The following is a 13,405-nucleotide window of genomic DNA, read 5'->3' as shown; positions in this document are numbered from 1 at the left end:
TACCAGCTCAGATTTATTCCACCTGTGTATTTGCAGGAGGCACAGTGTGCTGTGTGTGTAATTGTGAAGGGCTCCTGCCAACATACAAATCTGAACTTTTGCCTAAAATCATGTCAGTACATCACCAGCTGCCCATAGCAGCAGGTGTGACAGTGGCTTTCATAGTCTCCAATGGAAAATCTCTGCAAAACAGCAAGTTTGGATAAGAAGGGATGATTAAGTAGGAGGGAGATGATTTCTGTGATAAGCTGGCTACTTTCCTACTGTTGCCCCAGTATGAGGTTTGCTCCTTTACAGGTAGGGGACACTTGGCTGATGTTCACCCTGGCACCCACTGCAACCCTCAGGTCCTTTTCAGTTTGGAAATCCAATCTGCGGCATTCATTAATGGTTTAGTACATTGTTAGGCCAAGCAAAGTGATGTTTTCTCATGAAGATTAATCTGAAGATGGTCATATTAATCATAGTGGTTGTGATTACAGGAACAAAGGTAAACTGGGATTTTATTATGAAAGGCTTCATATTTGAAAGACTTCGTATTACTAATTTGAAATATTTCAACCAATGCCTCAATTTAAACAAATCCCCAAAAACCTCTGTTTAGTAAAAATATCCTTTAAAATTGTACAAGGGACTATTGTGGTGATTTAGTTTACTTTTCTATATAATGCTGGATATAGGATTATCCTTAATCACATCAAACAATTTGAAATAAAAAATTTCAAGGAAGTGCTTCATATCAGACTGGCTTGCTAGTACAAGATGCAAGTGCATGCTAGGTGATATTAGTGTGTTAATGAAATTTTCCTGGAAATTCTCCTAACTCCAAGGCAGGCTAAATTATGTTGTGATCCTTTGATTCTTTTTAGCATGATAAACCAGTAAGGTACATCGAATTTAAATACAAAACATTAATTGTTTGCATTTGAACACTTTGAGTGAAGCAGGACATTGGTAGCAAGGACTCATGTAGGATATTGCGGGGAGTTTGGTTTTTATTTGGTTTAGTTTGAATGTTCAGCAATTACTGAACATTGGCAACAGTGCGTCAAATATGACCCCTTTGGACTGCCTGAGGCTGAGAATGAAGTCATTGGTGCAGGCTTAGTGTCTCTTCAATAATCCGTCATTTCATCTCACAAAGGGATGGGGATGCTCTGCACATGAGATCAAACAGTATTTCCATCTTGAGAAAAATGGAAGATGGTCTGCTACCCTTTCTTTTATTCATGAGCTTATAAACTGTCATCTCAGACTCCTTTTTTTTATTTTTAACCTTTTCTTGGCTTTACTGTCATAGGGTGTGAAAAAAAGGATCTTTCCAGATCTGGAAAAAAATTAAGGATATATAATGGCATAAAAACCTAATTTTTGACATGGATCAAAGTGATAAAAGTAATAAGTAATAAAAATTCAAATAACACAGACATATCTTTCATATTCAAGATGATCATGGTAACATCCCATTAAATGTTGGTGTAGCAAGGGGACTGTTAAAACACCATCAGCAATTGGATTACCAGAATAATTTTGGAAACGTGAACTCCAGTGTTGTCATTATCAGCTGGCAAATACCTGGAGGATCTCTGACTTCCAGACAGAGATGGGCAGATCTAAAAGTTGAGAACCTTCCATTAGAAGTCATTTTGGCCCTGTTAAATAACTGGACGGCAGTCTCACTCGAGGGTTCTTCCCCATGCATGAAACTAGCTGTAGGGTTAAGGTGTAGTGGGAGAGCAGTAGGTCTCTCTTTACAAAATCCAGTTAGCTTGAGCAGGAAAACAGTCACAACTAAAGCTTAGTTCAACCTCTGTAAAGGGCTCCAGTTAGGTAACTCTTCCCACATGAGGTTTTCTTTCCAGTTTTGACTCTTCCTTTGCACCCCCCCTTGGCTTTTCCCCAGATGGGTCCAACCTGTGGAGTGGAGCAGAGCACCTGCACTGCCGCTGGCACCTCTGACACGCAAAGCAGCTGCAGATTAACTGGGGCTGGACAAAGTAATTCCTTGGCTGTGAAGCAGCTCTGCTGAGCTGTGTAATTGATGAGCATTAACTGTTTCTCTTCTAGGAAAGGCTGAGCTAATCCAAGGGTTTGGCTCATTCATTTCTATAGTACGGCTGAATAAGATTCGAGCTGAGGCCACTAACTGCAGAGCTGAGGACCTGAGATGCTCTATGATGCTGGCAGCAGTTTAATCTATGCTTGCATTATGTATACACCTGATTGCCCAAAGATTTTACTTAGTAAAGATCATCTAGAAAGTAGACAATAGAGGTTTTTCAGTATTTAACAAAATAATGGGCAGTTTTTGCATGGTCTGATTTCTGCATTTTATTAGTCAATAGCATAGCTTAACTTTCCTTTTTGCCCAAATAGACTGTAGAGGATTCTAGCTCAAGTAAAGGAAATGGCAGGACCAAACTAGCCCTTTATTCAAAACTGAGTTTGTATCCTGACATTAAAATATATACATGTATGCAATTCCATCACAGCATGGAACATCAGGGCTCACCCTTTACCTGCAAGAAGGGTTGTGAATGTTATTTAATCTTCAGAACACTTTTATGACATGATTAGCAATGATCACCTGCTTTATTTTACAGCTGATGAAAGTTATGTTAGTTTTGTAAAATCATTTATGAACAAAAGCCTTCAGTTTGGGGCCTGGAGCTGATGACAGAGCAGCAATGGTGTATGGCCATCTGAACACATTTTCTCGTTATGTGTCAAGTGTTGCAGAATTAAAACCTCAGTGAATTAAACAGCAGCCTGATTGCTGCTGATTTTGCTAACCTTTCTATTCTGCACATGTCTGTACAAAATAGATGTCAAAGCTGGTAGCCTTGTACCAGTGCAAAAGGCAGACTATTAAGGTCATAAGAAGATTACAACCGATGATAGCATCTCTGAGTTTGGCTACATCCATTTTTGAGCATACATTGGATTTCTTCAAGTTTCTTTGTCCCTAGAGCAAGAGCTCACCTGCACAGGCACCTTCAGTCCCATACGGTCAGGGTGAAAGTTCATCGTGTCAGTGTGAGAACGGGGAAGGTATATTGCTGACAGTTGTAAAGTTCTCTGGAGCTCCAGTCCAACCCCCCTGCTAAAGCAGGTTCACCTAGAGCAGGTTGACTAGATGATCTCCAGAGGTCCCTTCCAACCCCTACCATTCTCTGATTCTGTGAAAAGTTTTAATCTTTTTTGAGCTTTGAGTTGAGTGGCATTAATAGTCAGCTGTGTTTGGATTGTGATTCAAGTTATTTGTCCACAAAATAATACAAGCTTTGTTCTGCAGGAAATGTTATTTAAAATATTTTAATACTGAATCATATAAAACCACTTTCACAGAGGTGCCACACTAAAAGTGAAAAAACAAAACAAGTGCAGGAGCTCTGTGCATTGTCTGTCTAAACAAACTTTTTCCCAAACTTTCTTTAAAAGCCCACGAGAAGTCAGGGATCTTGTGACAGGGAGCAGGGCTGCCAAGGGCCAGAGGAGCTTGTTTTGCAATTGGGCCTGGAGGAATTGCTACATCTGGGAGCCAGGTTGCAGATGTGAAACACGTGCTTTTGAGGGCTGGGGGGGCTTTCCTAAACAAATCTATTTCCTAAACAAATCTAAATAGCTTCTCTGCCATGCACAGGGGAGAACTGCTGATAGTAATGCAGTGACCCTTCGATCTGTTGATCTGGAGCTGCTGTACACTTTGAGACCATTTTGAGAGGCACGTGCTAAGTGCCGTAACGCCAGGGTCTCAAAGGTATGTAGGGCACTAGGACAGGAGGGGTGGGTACCGATCTCTGCAGCGCTGGGAGGGTGGCTTTGCTTCCTAGGAAAAAGTTGAATCGGTAAAAGAGGTGTCTCTTACAGCCTGCCCTGCAGACAGAGTTCAAGTGCAAATTGACAGGAAAAGAGAAAGTTTTGTGACAATTCGGGTCCCCCAAAAGCTATCCATCTCTGCACCTTGCGTTAAATGGCAAATTAAACTGCTTTTTGTGGGCCCTGCGGAGAAGGATGTGTCCCTGCCCCAGCACCCTGCTCACCGGCTAAACGTGGTGGGTGCTCAGCGTGGGGGCTGTGCGCTGCCCGAAGGCAGGCTGGGCTGGGAAACCCACAGCTCCCCTCACAGCTGCTTTCCAGGGCAAGAGGCTGTTTCTGGCCATAATCTCCTTAGAGGCCTGAATTTATCATCTGTTTCCCACTGATGGTGAAATAAGCACTATTGCATTGGATGGCACGCTCCACTTTGTTACCTAGTATAACTGATAAGACTCTAAATCTGCTCCTGTTTGCCTATTTAAATTATCTTCCCCCTCTTTCTTCCTCTTTTATCTTCCTCCTTCCTCAATTCCCCACTTTTTTTTATGACAGCCATAACAGTCTAAAGTCTGCAGCATTTTGCTTTTTGTTGTTCCTCTTCTTTCCGCTCCAGAATGCAATACCCTAGGATCAGCACTAACAATTCATGGTCATACACTGATATTTCATGTTGTTTGGCTCACTGTCGGACAGTCGGGGACTGGTGGAGGGACCCACTGCGTTTCCACCCTGTCCGTGTTGGCCCCTACCCCTGCACCGGGGAGCCGGCACAGACGGTCCTCAAACCTCGAGGGCACAGCACGACGTGTTGCTTTGCTACTAACCTGTCGCTGCTTTACTGATTAAACTCCTGCAGCAAGTCTGAGGCCTAAATACGGTTCCTCTGTCACGATACTCAACAGAAAATGAGCATGTATGACCTGCAGCCCCATAGCCCTCCAGCGATGCCGTATCGCCTCTGCTCCTCCTGCTCTCAAGCTGACAAAGCCAATGGATTTTGCTTCAGCAGCAATTTTTCCCCTTTCCCCCTCTCTTCTATAATGAAAAGTTTCTCGCGCCCTAGATGCTGGAGACACAAATTAATGCCCTTTAATTAGCTACCCATAATATACAAAACCAAAAGGTTTCTCACATCATTCTTTCGATGTTTACTAAACTAGAGACTTTGCTCCGGCAGACCTCTCCTTCACCAGCCAGAACTCCTGCTGAAGGTTAACAGCTCCCAAAGTTAATGATTATCTTTCCTTGTTTGCTCAGTGTTTCAGAGTTAAAACATGTAAATACAGCTCCCCTGTGTAATTGCTGTGGTCAGCCAGGGTCGAGCACTGCAGAAAACACAAACATGTCTGTTAGCAGAGAGAAAGGTTACTCCCTTGCCTGGCCTCCCCAGCTCGCAGAAGTGTCCGCTTGCCCAGAAAACAGCCAGCGCAGGATGAAACCATCCCGCTCGGGCTGGCGATTACACACTATGAAACCCCACCTCTCAAAAATAGCGATTCCTAATCTCTCCCGAGGCCGTTAATCAGGTTTCTAATCCAGCAAAGCTGACCGTACTATAACATGCTGCGATTCCCAGGCCTTTATTAGAAAACCCTCTTGGTTACAGCATTTACTGGGTCAGAGGACTGATGGCAACGTTTGCCTGGGCAGAAATAGCTGCAAAACAAATATTCTGAGAGACAGATCTGAGATCGTGGTTGATGTATTGACCTGGCTGCACCTTACCTGTGAGAACTGAGTGTTAACGAAAGCTCGCCTGCATAGAAATACAAGGCAGCGCCAGCTCCTAATTTGATATTTTCTGAGGGCTGAAAGCAATCTCTGTTTTTCTGAAGACAAAAGCAATAGCTGGTCCTGTCCGATTGCTTTCAAATTAGCTAGAAATAGCCTGAACATGTGCAACAGCTGACGATTTCTGGGCAGCTTCACAGGAGTGGAGGTGTTGGCCCCGTACCTTGGCTAAATTCCAGCTGGGGTAATTGCATCTGCCTCTTGCCCACCTTTCCCTGGGTGGCTCTCACTGTCTCACAGGACCTGATGTGTTGGTGCCAGGACTGATGTGAGTGGCTTGCATGCAGCTACGTGATAGTTGCAGTATTAATGGGGATCCCTCCGGCAAAAGGCGCTATATAAATGTAAACTCATCGCTCACAAAGCAATTCAGCGCCCTCGTGCATTGCTGTAGACAAGCAGGCTGTATTAGTGAGGCAATGGGCTGTTAAATCTCCTCCTGCTGCAGGAGCTTTAAGAGGCTCCCTGCGTCCCAGGATGATGTTGAGACTTCGAGGCTCTGGTTGAAGAGCCACAGGCTCCCAAAGGGGCTCAGCTGGCAGATGCTCCAGAGATGGTGGGGGCACCATGACAGGGGGCTGAGACGGTGCTCAGCCATGTCTTGGCTGCTCTTTGGCCGGGCGGGGGGGTGGGGTGGGGTGGAAATGCTGCTGCCAAGCCCCATCTGGGGATTTGCCTTGGTGGCTCCTGGTCCGTACGGCTGGGATGCGCAGCCCAGTGTCCTTGCCCAGCTGGGAAATGGTGCAGCAGGGAGCTCAGGCTGGTGGGCACTTTCCATGGCCCAGGGCTTGTCCCATTTGCCTGTCCCACTCTGCAAAGCCATTTTAAGCAGAACCACCATTAGTCCTGGGTTTGCAGGAACCATTAAGAAGGTTTAAAGGCACCAAGCACTGAGACCACGGTGGTGAGTGGCAGCGTGCTGCACCAAGACATCTCCCTAACACTAAATCCAGGAAGGGGAAAAAAAATAGTTTAATAAAACTTGGGAAATTAAATAAGATGTGTGAGAGCCCCAGATAACTGAGCACTGCTAACATCATTGGGATGTGCACAACCACGCGCCTTCTCTCCCCTCGCTGTCCCCAAGTGCAGCCACAGCTCTGCACGCTGCGGCAGCCCGTCTGCAACGCACGTTCGTGGGGAAGACAATACAGCGTGTTTTGTTTCTTTATTTAGCATGTTCCTCCCGAGAGGCTCCAAGGTCTTGAACTTGGGGTTTTACTGAGCTTGCTGTTTAGCTGCCTGTGCCTATGTGCGCATGAGCGTGCGCTGGGGAGCAGTTGGGGAGCAGCAGTTTCCTCCCCGGCAGGATGAGCTCCCAGGGGCCGAGGTGTCTGGAGCAGAACTGTGCACCATGCTGCACCTGACGGCTTGTCAGCAAACACCGCAGCAGCCTCTGTGCCCCATCAGCCCTCAGCCAGCACCCGACTGCACCCACATCATGACCAGACCAGCCGGCCTCCCCCACTGCTGTGCTTTGGTGTTTCACTGCTGACACTCGTCCGTGTAGTTTAGCCTCATTTTGCTGTTGCTTTCCCCCATCCCTCTCCCCTTATTAACACCGTTTAGCCGATAGTCAGGAAGTCTCCCACGCTCTTTGAAACCCAGAGTGCCTGTTGCTTCCCCACACTCTCCCCTTCGCGTCTGGCTGGCTCTGTGCCCCATCTCCCAGCGGCAGCCTGTGCCCTGGCCCATCCCCAAGCCTGTCCAGCTCTGGACTGCACATAGGAGCTGTGGAAGGGGAACAGAAAAAAAAAAAAAGTTATCCAAACATTAACATGGGGCTCTGAGTAGGGCAAGTGGCAGGGGCTGGCATCATGCTCCTGGCCCACACTGTGTGTCCTGCTGGCTGGAGCCCTGTGTAGTGTAGCCAAAATGAGAGCACTCACCTCTCTCAGCTGCCCACCCCTGTCCTGAGAAGACCCTGCAGGGGTGTGGGGCCAGCGTATCCCCAGTGCTGGATGCTGCCGGCACGGGGCAGTGACTCATTTTGCTGCTCGGGGCTCTGGGTGTGGATGTCTCACTTGTTTCTCGCTTTTGCAGCAGCAGCTTCACCTCGTCAAGGGCTTCTGGTCCCTGCCCTGCACCGGCTGGCCGACGCTCATGGTCCTTGTACCTGGCACAGTGTCTGATCACATCAGGCCACAAACCTGCAGCAAAATACCTGCCCTATCTCTTGGTTTCCTAGAAATCTAGCAGCTGGCTTGGCAAGCAGAAACCCAGTCCACAGGGCTTGTTAAATCAACACAGCAGGGACCATTACACCAAGGTATGCATGATGAAGCATTTGCAGCTGTGCCAGAGGGTGGGGGGTGTTTTTTAATCTTTGCTTTTTCCATTTGAGCTATAGAGGCAAAGCAGCCCTTCGAAACGGCACAGAGGGATGCAGCCTGTGTGTGTAAGCAGGCAAATTGGGTGTTTGAGCTGCGTCCGGCTGCTGGAGCCCCAGAGCCTGTGAGGATGCCGTGCCTGTGCCTGGCAGCACCCATGGCTGTGGACACGGTTCCTCCGCTGCCAGCCTTGGTGCCGGGCGGGCAGCCGGGGGCGGCAGGTGAGGGCGTTGGGAGCTCCTGTTAGAAACCAGCCCTGACCCAGGGAAACAAGCCGTCAGGAACTGCACTGGGGCCCTTATGTGCACAGGCTAGTGGCCTTGGAAGAAAAATACAGTGCAATGAACATAACCTGAAATGCGGCTGCAGCAATGGGATGTGGACAGTGTGCCCAGCTATCCTTCTGGGGGGGCTGGAGCCCCCAGAGCCCTTCTCCAACCTGACTGCACCCCTGACCGTGCAGCAACGCCACCCCTTGCCATTGCTTTCCTTTGCATCTCTTGGCTTTTCTTTTCTCTTTGCCTTTTTCTTCTCTCTTTTTTTCCTTTTTTCCCTTTCCTCTCCTTTTCTTGCCTCTTTCTCCCCTTCCGCTGTGCCACAATCAGGCCAAGACTGACAGCCAGGAGCAGTTACTTGCTTTGTGGGCCTCTGGTGTGCAGCAGTACCATGGCCTGACTTTGCTGGCTGGGACGAGCCCCTTCCTGGGGGGAAGGAGCAGCTCTGGTGCCTGCAGCTGCCTGGGAGGGAGCCTGGCTGGTTCAAGGTGCAACATCCGAGCCCTCTGACCGTACGAGCTGTTGTTCTGACGCCTGTTAGCGAGCATTAACACACTGCAGTTTTGCTACTCAAAAAATCCCAAGACTTGTAACTAGAGCTGGGGCTTTACCCAACACTGTCGGTGTGAAGGGCTTCATGGAAACTTCTCTGGTTTCTATGGATGTCAGCTCTGAAAAACCAAGCTTATCTCCTCTGAGCCATGCAGTAGGTCCCTAATTTGAATTATGTACAAGAGGTGAGGACAGCAGATGGGCTTTGCGAGCATCTCCAGCTTTCACATCAAGAGTCAGTGAAATCTGCCCCTGGGCTGGCCCAGCCAGGCTTCCTGGGGACCGGCAGCCAGCAGCCATATCGGTAGGGCTGATGGTTACCCCTCTTCCTCATTTTTCCCCTCTTTTTTCAATTGTTACATAAATCCAAGCTGCACAAATGTTTGATCCCCTGTGGTGCTGGACCAAGAAGCAGAGGTGGGCTCCATCCTCCTGGGGAAATCTCCCTGCGGTTGGCACCGCCTGGCTCCAATGCTGCCTAAAATCTGGCTGAAAACTGTCTGTGCCTGGACTGCCTGCAGCCCTGTTGGGACACAGGGTGCTGGGCAGGGACCTGCCTGCATGTGGGAAGGTTACGGGATGGATGCTGAAGCCACTCGACAGGCAGGGACGTGGACCTGAGGACCATCCCCTCTGCTCCCCATCACTCAGCACACTGTCACCACCCCGGACATCTCCTTACTACGAGCTCTGAGTGGCATCTGGTTTGGCTTCGCTGTCGCTCCCTGCGGCCTCGTTGCACTACAGACTTGATTTTAATGGAAGGTGAAAGCGTGGCAGGGGCGTGGGGTGGCGAAGCCAGCCCCGTGCTGAATGGAGCTCAGCCTGGTGCTCGATTCCCGATTCCTCGACAGAGCGAGCAGCCCTGCCGCTGTGAGCAGGGTGCTTGCAAGCCCTCACCCTTGGAAAAAACACACACGCTTAAAAAAAATCAGGCCAAGCTCTAGAAACGTGTAACTTGTTTTGTTATAGATTAACTGCTGCAATACACCCCAGGCACTTTGCTGAACTGGCCGTTTAACCTACTCTTCCAATCCTTTTTTTTTTTTTTTTTTTTTTTTTTTAGACAGGCTCACTACAAATTGCCGTCTGTGCTTTTATGGAAAGGTCACAGACTGCAAAGATGTTTGTCCTGCCTCAGCGCATCTGCAGGCAGGAGGCCGGGAGCAGGGGGGGTGTCCATCTCTAAGCACCCCAGCCCTGGGGCTGGGGGGACACGGCCGTGGCCAGGAGCCAAGACCCTTCGGTTCAGTGCTGAGTAGCAATGCTGCGCATCAGCCGATTAACTCTTCCCCGAGCATCTGCCACCTCCTCACAGGGGCTGCCGGAGCCTCTCTGCCCCCCCCGGCTCTGGGAGGGCCCTTTGCCGGGCACAGCGGTGCTCAGCCGGGCGGTTTCCTTTCTGGAAAGGTTTCAGGTGCTGCCCGGAGCAGGAGAGAGTTTTGCTGACCCTGCAGCCTGTAATCTTACTCCTGGACTTGAGACACCTCCTGAAGCCGCTCTTGGCCCAGTTCCCCGCTCCTCCGTCCCCAGGACAGGCTGTAATCGTCTCTTGGCAGGACAGCCCTGACCTGAGCGCTCCAGCTCCCAGCAGATTTCCCCTGCCTCACCGAGTGTTTGCAAAAAACCCCAGTGATTTATTCGTGACAGCTCAGCTAGGCGGAGAAAAAAAAACATGTTCCTTGTTACATCTATTCTTAATTTTGTTGTGTTGTGTTTTTTTTTTTCTTATAACAGAGGTTGCCAATAATAATACAGCAGGAACAGCTCCCGGCCCTATAACGTCAGTTTTCTACACTTTTCTGTTGCAAGGCCCAGCCTGGTTTCTTGCCAGCCCAATGTCTGCTGACAAAGTGTCCAGCAGCGACGCAGACAGGGATTAGTGATGGTGTGAGTGAGCTGTGCTCCCTTGGCCGGGGGTGGTGAGTGATCCCCAGCCCTTGGCTGCCGTTTGCAGTCACTGGGAGGTGACAGCTGCCCCCCCCCGCCCCCCGCCCCCGATAGCTGGTTATGGAAATATAGCAGGATGAAATGCAAAACCAACACAGACAGATAGGGCTTATGGGCCAGTGCTTCAGGATGGGACTTTTCCAGGAATACACTTATTCTGGAAATAAGACGACAGTTCCCAGCCTTTCTGGTCCCATGGGATGAGGGTGTTGATGGGGAAGCACCTACGGCACCCCTGCGAGACTGGACCTGGGAAAAGCCCTACCACGATGGGCAGAGGAGGAGCTGGAAAAGTTTGACTCAGCCCTGTCAAGGTGGGGTTGGTTTGTGTTAACCAGTTTGCTTGTTTGCACTGGGTACAGAGCTGGCGACGGAGCTGAGCTCTGCCCTGACAGTCCCCACCCCATGGCTGATGCTGCCCAGCATCCTCACAGACCCAGCGTGGATAAGCGCGCTGTTTGCTTTAAGGACGGGAGGAAAAATACATCAATGTCTTAAAATGTGACCCTCCGGGTTATTCACTATGTAAATATATGCTCTTAAATAATCAAAGCTGTAGAAGTTAGTTAACATCTTCCTTGTGTCTCTGCCTGCCTCCTTGCAGATCTTCACAGTCTATGGCCATAAAGCACAGCCAAAACCGAGCTTATTCAGCTGAGGACCTGGGAACGATGGAGACCAAGAGACAGCCCAGGACTAGTGGAGATGGCGCAGGATGGAGAAAGCAGGATTATCGCCTGGGGTGAGGCTGGCATTGCCCGAATCGGGGCAGGGAAGGTCCAGCACCAGCCATGCTCCCACTAACTGGGATGCCCACTGGACCCGGACGATGGCCTCTGTCTCCAGGCAAGGAAAAGCCACGTACGTCCCTTTGACCACTGAAGCTTGGGAGTCCTGTTTGCCGCCAGCCACTTCCCCCAGCAGCTGTGGGAGAGGCAAGCGGGCTGACTGGCTCTGGGACGGCCGAGCCTTCCTCCCTCCACAAGCCCTGGGCTCCCCTCCTCCCCACCGCCTCCCCACCGCGGCACTGGCCCACAAACCCAGCTGCAAACCCAGGCTGCGCAACATGCTGGGAAACTGGGCGGGCGCCAAGGACTTTGATCCCCAGCCATAAAAACCTCCTTCCCAGGCCGACTTCTCTTGCGACATAACCTCCTGGGGGGGGCTGAGCTGATGCGTGCTGCCCCCCCGCTGCCTTTGCGGGCCCAGAAAAGGGGGTTTGTCTGTTAAAGGGTGGCATCACCTGCAGCCGGACCCTGCAGAGGTGCTGTGCGGGTGCCAGGCAGATGGGTGTTGCACCAAATACCTGCATTTCCCTTGGACTGCTCCCAAGCGCTGCTGCGCTCCTCCCTGGTACATCTGCACATACCAGTAGTGGCAAGGCCAGCTGAAAACCTTCCCAGCTGGGAAACACCGAGCAGAGGGCATGTCCCTGGTGTGGCTCCAAGCCCCTTCTTCCAGAGATGCCCGGCGGGACAGGACAGGCACCAGGCCAGGGTGCGGGTGCAGCGCTATGCAACGGGTGGCTGGAGCGGCCGCACCGACAGCTGCATTATCAGAAGTGGATGTTAGTGTCTGCCTTAAAAACCTTAAAAAAGGAGGGTTGGGTTTTTTTTTTTTTCCCTTTCCAGGGGGGGTGTTCAGCAGCCACATGTGCTCTGGCTTGGGGTGGGCAATGCTGAGCAGTTGGGTACAAGCCCTGCACTGTGCCGGACGTGCAATATCAGCCTGGCTGGGTGTGAAAGGGCCACAGCTGCCCTCTGCTAAAAAGCTCAATGAGCCACTGATGAATGATTTCTTTCTCTCATTTTTGTTATCTTTATTTTAACTCCAACACCATCCAGCATGCTGGCGGAGCTGGGCTTTTAATGTTATTTAGAAGCAAAGATGGGAAACAAAGGGATTTTTTTTTTTTTGCTTACGCCAGATTGCAGCTTGATCGAATCAAGGCAAAACGGGGTCTGCACAAACGTGGATGTATAAAAAGATGGCAGAAGAGCATCTGGGGCTTCTCATACCAAGAAGCTTCCCACTGAGGCAAACACAAACCCTATGCCATGGTCCAAAACGCTGCCAGATCCTTGGAGAAGGTGATTATCCCCCTGAGCTGCTGCTGCAAACATCCTGGGTTTCCAGGCGGACACAGAACGTGCAGGACCAAGGCTCCTGCAGTCATGGCCAGCCCTGCCATGAGCTGCTTTTATTTCTCCATTCCATGGTTAAACCCAGATTTTCCCTGTTCTTGCTTGTCACTTTTATTAGTGTTTCTGCTCCTTTATTTATAACTGCAGCCTCGTCTCTCACACCCACGGACACACGTGTCAGCAAGACGCCTCTGCGCCGGGGGCTGATCATCCTGGGGATGCGCCTCAATCTGCCACTGCGTCCCTGATCATCCCTGGGGGCTGAGAAGTTTAGAGCAGCAGTGCCATAAAGCCTTTAACGTCACTCCAGTGTCACCTAGCCGTGGCTTCCCAAGCACGGCAATAACTCCGAGTGCTTTTCCGCTCTGCCAAGTAACCTGAGTGACTTTCAGCAGCCCCCTCGCTGTCTCCCTGCGGTTGGGCTCCAGCATACGTAGGCACTCTCAGGCATGCCTGGCCTTTACGATTTTGCAGCCTGGAGCTGCTCCCCTCCAGGGTGAGCACTTTGCTGGCAGCACCCAGGTGGGTCCTCCTGTATTTTAGG

At 50.1% G+C, this 13,405-nt stretch overlaps 1 long non-coding RNA gene across 1 annotated transcript; it reads left to right on the top strand.

The window, feature by feature from the left end:
* Nucleotides 1-10,931: 10,931 nt before the first annotated feature.
* LOC142604238 (uncharacterized) lies at nt 10,932-13,007 on the top strand. Its single transcript, XR_012838124.1, has 3 exons — nt 10,932-11,031; nt 11,322-11,459; nt 12,645-13,007. It is a non-coding gene; the product is annotated as an uncharacterized LOC142604238 (long non-coding RNA).
* Nucleotides 13,008-13,405: the final 398 nt, after the last annotated feature.

The sequence above is a fragment of the Balearica regulorum genome, chromosome 17, assembly GCF_011004875.1.
Source record: "Balearica regulorum gibbericeps isolate bBalReg1 chromosome 17, bBalReg1.pri, whole genome shotgun sequence".
In the NCBI taxonomy this organism is placed as follows: Eukaryota; Metazoa; Chordata; class Aves; order Gruiformes; family Gruidae; genus Balearica; species Balearica regulorum.
This window is presented reverse-complemented; position numbering and strand designations above follow the sequence as displayed.